The following is a 6,734-nucleotide window of genomic DNA, read 5'->3' as shown; positions in this document are numbered from 1 at the left end:
TTTTGTCCTGACAATACAGCCGTGTCCGGAGTTCTCTGTCTTCTCCTTATCGCGTAGTCTGGCGGGCTCAGTGCAGGCGGAACCAATGGACAGCCACCCTCCCCAGAAGGAGCACTTTCGTCAAGGAAGTAAGTGCGAAGAGCTCGGACGCCAAGCGGTTCGACGGTGGAGATATGCACAGTCAGCTGGATGAAATAGGGGTGAACGAACCATATCACCAATCGGAAGAAATGCAATTTATATGGAGGGAACTGGTTTGAATGAAAGCAAACCGACTCCTCTGAAATCTATCGAATACACAAATCACGGACGTTTCGGCGCACTCAGTTGTGTAGAAGCACGCATTCGGATTGCACGACCGAACAGCCTCTGCCCCAGTTGTGGTTAGTAACCGATAGGTAAATTATCTGTACAGACAAAACGACGTTCCGTAGAATTCGCGGAAGCATGAGTTCAAACGATTGACCCGTGTCGGCCAAGTGGGCGGCCACTGGTCATGTTTCCTGTCCCATTCTCAAGTAAAGAGTTTCATGTTTCATGACATTTCCTGAAAAAGCCTGAGGTTCCAGGAGTTCGCAGCGTTTGCTACGCGCTTTCGGTCTAGCTGGTATAGTTGAATGTCGTGAGGGATCTACATTGGGAATCAAGGACGAATAAACCGAAAAGTCTCAAAACGACGCGGAGAAAAACGCATGGCGTAAGGCGGCGTACGGCTCGTATGTATTGTATCTCAGACAGAATATAAACCCCAAAAATAAATAAATAAGTAGATAAATTCCTTTACACAGTCTAACCGATTCAATCTTAGGAGGATAGGTTCTTAGTTGGTCTTCGATCCCCAAGGGGCACATGTATCAGATTTGGTTTGATCCGGAGTTCGCCTTCGTTTTCATCCAGGACGTTGGACTGATGCAGGACACTACCCTATTGTGAACGAGATCTCCCTGTCTGTAGGTTTTTTCGGTGAACCTGAAAGTATGCACCAGTCTTTCTCAACAAAATCTTTTATGCAAGGCGAAGCAGTATAGATCACACTCCTCAGTACACGCCAGCAAACAGGATGTTTTCGGGAATTGATCAGGAATTAACATCAACTCCGAAGAAAGCTGTTTTGATTTTGGACCGTTGAGGCGTATCAAGAGGTGTGGATAGCGCATATATCTTTGTCATCAATCTGTTGCCTGTCACCCTACCAACACTGTGACGTTTCACAAGGCAGCAAGGCTTCGATTGTGTGTGACGAACTACGATAACCATCAGCGTCTCTGAATCTCAGATGCAGACAAATAAGAGCAGTTAGCTTGCCTACTGAAGTGCAACTTATCAAAACAAACGGAAAGGTAGGTACAACGTGGATTAGCTGGGGACCGTGATGCGTAGGAGACTTCGGAAGATGAGGCTTACAAAAACGTCACCGAAACTCCGTCCTACGGTAGGCTTGGCCACCAAGCCTGTGGTCACGTGGCGATGGATCTTTTCAGATAAATATTTTTTCTTATTCCGTAGTTGATCTGAGGTAGTGTGCCCATTCAGTTTTTTAAGTGACCTGATGTGAGAAAGGCTTAAAAGTCACCTGTAGTCGTCTGTATGCGTTGGCTGGTATTTTTGTTTGCTGGTGTTTCTCTCGGTGTCTCTCGGTTATCTCAGACCGCAGATGCGATGTGAATACCTTGAGAACTGCCTTATGGTTTCAGTCTTCGGGTTCACCTTCAGATGTCATAGAGAACAGTATTCAAGATAAAAATAGTGAAAGTGACAACGTATTGTCCTGTTTAGGAGGTATTTTGATGTTCCGATGACTGCTTCAAAAGTGAGCAACCTGCCACACAAGTGGCCTCATAAAAGTTTACACCAGACGGCAGAGTGCGAAATTTCGAGGGAGTAATTCAAGCAGCCTACACTCCATTGGTCAGTTGTAGGATGAAACTCACGTGAAAATAGTTTGATCTGCTGACTTCTACGCCAAGTTGTTTGTCAGAATTTCCTCTTTTCTCGCGGAAACAACAATTGTCTTCTTACCGGGCATAATCTTAGCCCTAAATTCTGTCGGCTGATTCTTACCAACTGACACAATTTAGATTTAATTAACTGTACTCCATATTTTTTGTAGGATTGCTTGATAGCTTTTGATAAGTTCTCCACCATGACCGCGTGCTAAATCTATCCCATCCGTTTACCATGGTTGTAAGTGCAGTAAAACGCTATTAAACATGTCACTGGCGGGGCGGTCAGGAACGGTAACCCAAGACAGGTATTCTAATCGGACACTTTTCCGTGGAATAAAGTATACCCTGACATATGGTTCATAATCACGCAATTTCGTAAACGAATCGACCCATCCGAGCATTTGAAATCGGGAAATCGATCCATTCTAGAGGGAGTTTTGCGCGACTGGTCAGGACCGTTCACTGTGGATGGTCGCTGATGAACGACCATACTGTAGTCGATCCCGAACAACCAAATACGAGGATATTCATAGGTGGTTAACTGATGCGAAAGTTGACTGGTCTGTACAGCGCTGCATGCAGAAAGTGGTTTGGTCCGGTTAGGAATCGGGTAGCGCTCACCTGACTCGGTTATGGTATTCTGTAAAAATGTCATCGGAAATGATCAACCGGAACGATGTGCAAGGAAACGCCGCGTAGCCCATGAAACGAGTGTTGACTATGATCAATAGGCTAACGATGATCTACTAGACACTGAATTTCAAAAGACCTGTAACCTTTCCAGGCTTGGACAACCTGGCAGTAACCTAGCCGTAGTGCCTCCTTCGGATGACATGGAAGCTGGACAGCGGAAGGGTGTTACAGCTGAAAGGTTTTTTAACCTTTCGCATCAAGACGTAAGTGGTGATAAACTCTCTCTCAGCGTTGCTATGGTTTAAGCTCGATTCGGAGATCAGGAACAATGTCCAGTTTGTCCCAATTCAAAGACAAACGTCATCTGTAGGCCTTACGTTTTGTAGCATTTGTGTTTTAGCTTTTTGACACGTCGTGTTATGCTCAAGTTCTCACGGTGGTCCAGCCTATTCTACTATTTTTCTAGATTGGATTCTGTTTCTGTAGGGCTCGCCCGTATGGTTAGTTCTGTCGTGTCCAGCAGTTTGTACAATGTCAATGAACTGACCACAACTCGCATTGGTCGCAAGCATTTTGGATTAAAGTTGATGTCAGCGCTGGAATGCTAAAACAAACTTTAACCGATGACTTCCACACACACTTCTGCTCTTCTAGTAAACGGTGCGTCTTAGGAACTCGTCATATTTGGATAGAGTAGTCGTGGTTATGTAACCATCCATCGATTAGCCTGACTGTACTGTGTACACCTATCCGTATCTGTGCCGTTTTGTAGTCGTGACAAAATTACTAATAGACTGCTATTCCAATTTTAGAAAATGTAAACATGGTGAAGAGGAATTTTACAATGATAACCATCCCCCACTGACATAAATGCATTGCGTAACCATGATCACATCTGAAAGGTCCCTATATTTTCTTGATCCTTTCGACGTAGTGATTAGTTCACACGGTTTAAAAGTGTTCAACTGTTGAAAGAAAAAGCTGACACAACAAAGTCAAACTTTTTCAACAGAGAGACAAGTTTTGACGCTTCCTAGGGGGAGAACACTTGTGAGTACATTTTGGAATTGAGATACAGAAATGTATGATCCTATGAACCTTTCAAGACACAGGTTATGAAGAAACACCCGATTTCCGCTCCTAAAACGCAACATGTATGCTGGGTTGAAACACATTTAGAGTGCAGTAGTAAGGGAGGGAAATTCAAATTTGATGGAACGGACGAGGTCACAGGATAGTTTACTTAAAGTTTTATCTACATTGTTTGGCTGTCGGAGCTTATCTAAATTTGTTTGTGATACCCGCCTGGTTGTCGTGAAAACGGGGAGTCATTATCTCCTGAAGACAAACAGTGCATTCAAATGTTTCGAAGTTACGCAGTTCATTTGGTCAAAACGTGCATGGCGCATGACCGCAAGATGAAAAACACTCAATGGCGTACTACTCAGAGAAGGCAAACAATAAGCGGTGCACTTCCTGAAGGCGATTAACGGTGCTTAACGTTCTACCCTCTGACAAGTGTAAATTCAGCATGTTTTTGGCCCCACAAACTAACTTATCTGATTGATTTTAAACCTGTATCCCAACCACGTTTCCGTATCACTGAATGTTGCTTCCAACTAGCATCGTACACCTATGTAATCAGCATTATTTCACTATGATTGTTCTTTCATCTTGCTCGGATGTAATCACTGCATTAAAAGATACTGACATTTCCAGTTGTGAGTGAAAAAACACTTGTATGAACGTAAGACGCTACTCGTGAGGTTGCTGAAACCCCTCTGACAGTCCACTATCTTCAGGAGAATGCGCTCTACCAGACTGCCTCATGTTTCAGTTGGTAGGATACGTTTATAACGCAATGTATTGCAGAGGCGTACCACACTACTAACAACGTGGCTGAAAACCCTTCTACTGAAGTTCATTACGAACTAGAGATTCACCTGGGATGATTCAGTGGGGTCTCTCTTAGAAAACCATTTGGTACGAAATTAGCATGGACACAGCCAAACAATTTTCCACTTTCTCCTGAACCAGCAAGAGCCCGTTGAAAACAAAATAGGGTTTATTCGGTTGATATTCCAACTGTGGTATCAGAAAGGCCAGATTCCTGAAAGCAGCCATTGAATCTCCGAAGTCTACTGAGACCCTCAGCTGTGCTAGATGCTGACCAGACAGACAACGCCCCCTCAATATGCAGCGCTTCACAGCTTTGTATCAAACTCAGACAGCTCGAGTCAGCGTTGATCAAGGTCAGACAATACCTCCACAATATGCAGTGCGTCGCAACCCCGTACCAATACCAGACCGTGTGCGTCAGTATTGGATCGAGTTCAGACAGTGTCTCTCCAATAAGTAGCTTGAGACCGTTGTACACTCGTACGTGCACGCACTCACGCTCTCGCACTCGCTTGTTCGAAATATAGCGGTTGTGTTCCCTTCTGTGAGTCTTTTCTCCGGCACTAGGCACTGGAGCGGGTCAGCAGTCAGATACAACAGAATGGTGAATCAGCAGACATGACATGTGGTCTATGATGAACCCGGTTACTTTTGTATCTCCATTTGTAGTACACGGAAGAGCAACACTGAGAAATTGTATTGACCGCTCCAGCAAGCAATGTTATGCAAATCTAATCTTTGTCGAAAGTGTAGGTAGGTCGATAACTTGCCCGCACACACCGTACAGTGATTGCAAAACGCAGAATGAAACAAAGCAGCCCATGCCTTTTCGGTTCAGATCGAGTCATCGATATCATTTGTCAGTGCAAACAACATATACGAAGAGGATTGAACGGTGAGCAGCGCTCTATCTTGTCTTAGTACGAGTTAATCACACTACTGATCGGCTGACTGTGACCAAATGCTCAAGTGTTCAACCACCGACCAGAAGGTCGCGGGTTCGAGACTCTCAGGAGTTTCGCGAGATACGCACTTCTGAAGATCCCTGATAAGGATGAAACAACAGTGCAGTGCTTCTTGGCCTTTCAGCCTAGAATGGGTTCACTTGTAGAATGGAATTTCCGCTGAAAATAAATAAGAATTGGAGGTCACACCTATACGTGTTTACGAAGTGTTTCAATTGCACTTTCCGTTTAGGATCGTCAAATTTGGAGCTCATCCAGTTCCTTGATACATACGAACTGTTTGGAATAGGCACAGACCGGTATGAAAATAATCCATAATCCTGTTAGTACGCTTTCTTTTGAATTGAGTCGATACTTCGAAAGTGAAGATGGATTTGCAATTGGTTTCAGGTTTCACAAGCACACCTTTTACATTGACAGCAGCGATTGATTTGCCACAGCGATATATGGCCTTCGAGATGAGCTGGCAAATGGGAAATTTGAATCGCCTAAGGGGGATGGCACGTGACCTGTCCATGTGAAGGCTTAACTAGGAAAAGTGAACGTACAAGTACGAGGAATTTCCAATCCTTAGTTAAGTGTGTGAACACACTGGGAATCGATTCCAGTGACATGGGCATACAGTAGTTGGTCAAAACACAAAAGGTAGGGAAACCCCCGTTGTCAGGTCAGCAATGACGGTTCAACCCGAACCGTCCCGAAAACTGTAACAGATAGAAAGTCGCATTGAAAGTGAAGAATGCTTTTATTTGACAGAAACATGAGTCCCATTTGGACGGTGCAAAATGTTCAATGTGCAATCTTAGTTAGGAAAGGAAGTTTGTTAGCTTTGAGTCAATTAGCCAAATAACTGAAAAACGAGTTGTGATGAACATGACTGATGCTCTATTCATTGCTCTATTCATTATTCTCTTGTTTTAATATTCCATATGCTGTACATATTCGCCAATTCGAATATATACGTGCTGGTTGCCACTCTTCGCTGAATTCTGGATTTCTAGTTTGTCGGGTTGTACCGATATACGTACGAAACTTAATTACCACATTTTGGCGTCGCGATTGGAACAATTCATCATGCCTGCCGAAATGGAACCATTGGATGGTAATTCAACTGCGCGTGACGTAGAGGATTATTTGGAACGATTCGACATATGGTGCCTCACAAAATCCGATATGGATGATAAGAAACTCACTGCATATTTCCTGCATTTCGTTGGCAAGGAGGCGTATACTTTAATCAAGAATTTAGTATATCCTGAATCTCCAATTGATATTTCTTACACTGCATTGA

Source organism: Opisthorchis viverrini (genome assembly GCF_000715545.1).
Source record: "Opisthorchis viverrini unplaced genomic scaffold opera_v5_301, whole genome shotgun sequence".
Classification (NCBI taxonomy): Eukaryota; Metazoa; Platyhelminthes; class Trematoda; order Opisthorchiida; family Opisthorchiidae; genus Opisthorchis; species Opisthorchis viverrini.
Note: the sequence above shows the minus strand (reverse complement) of the source record.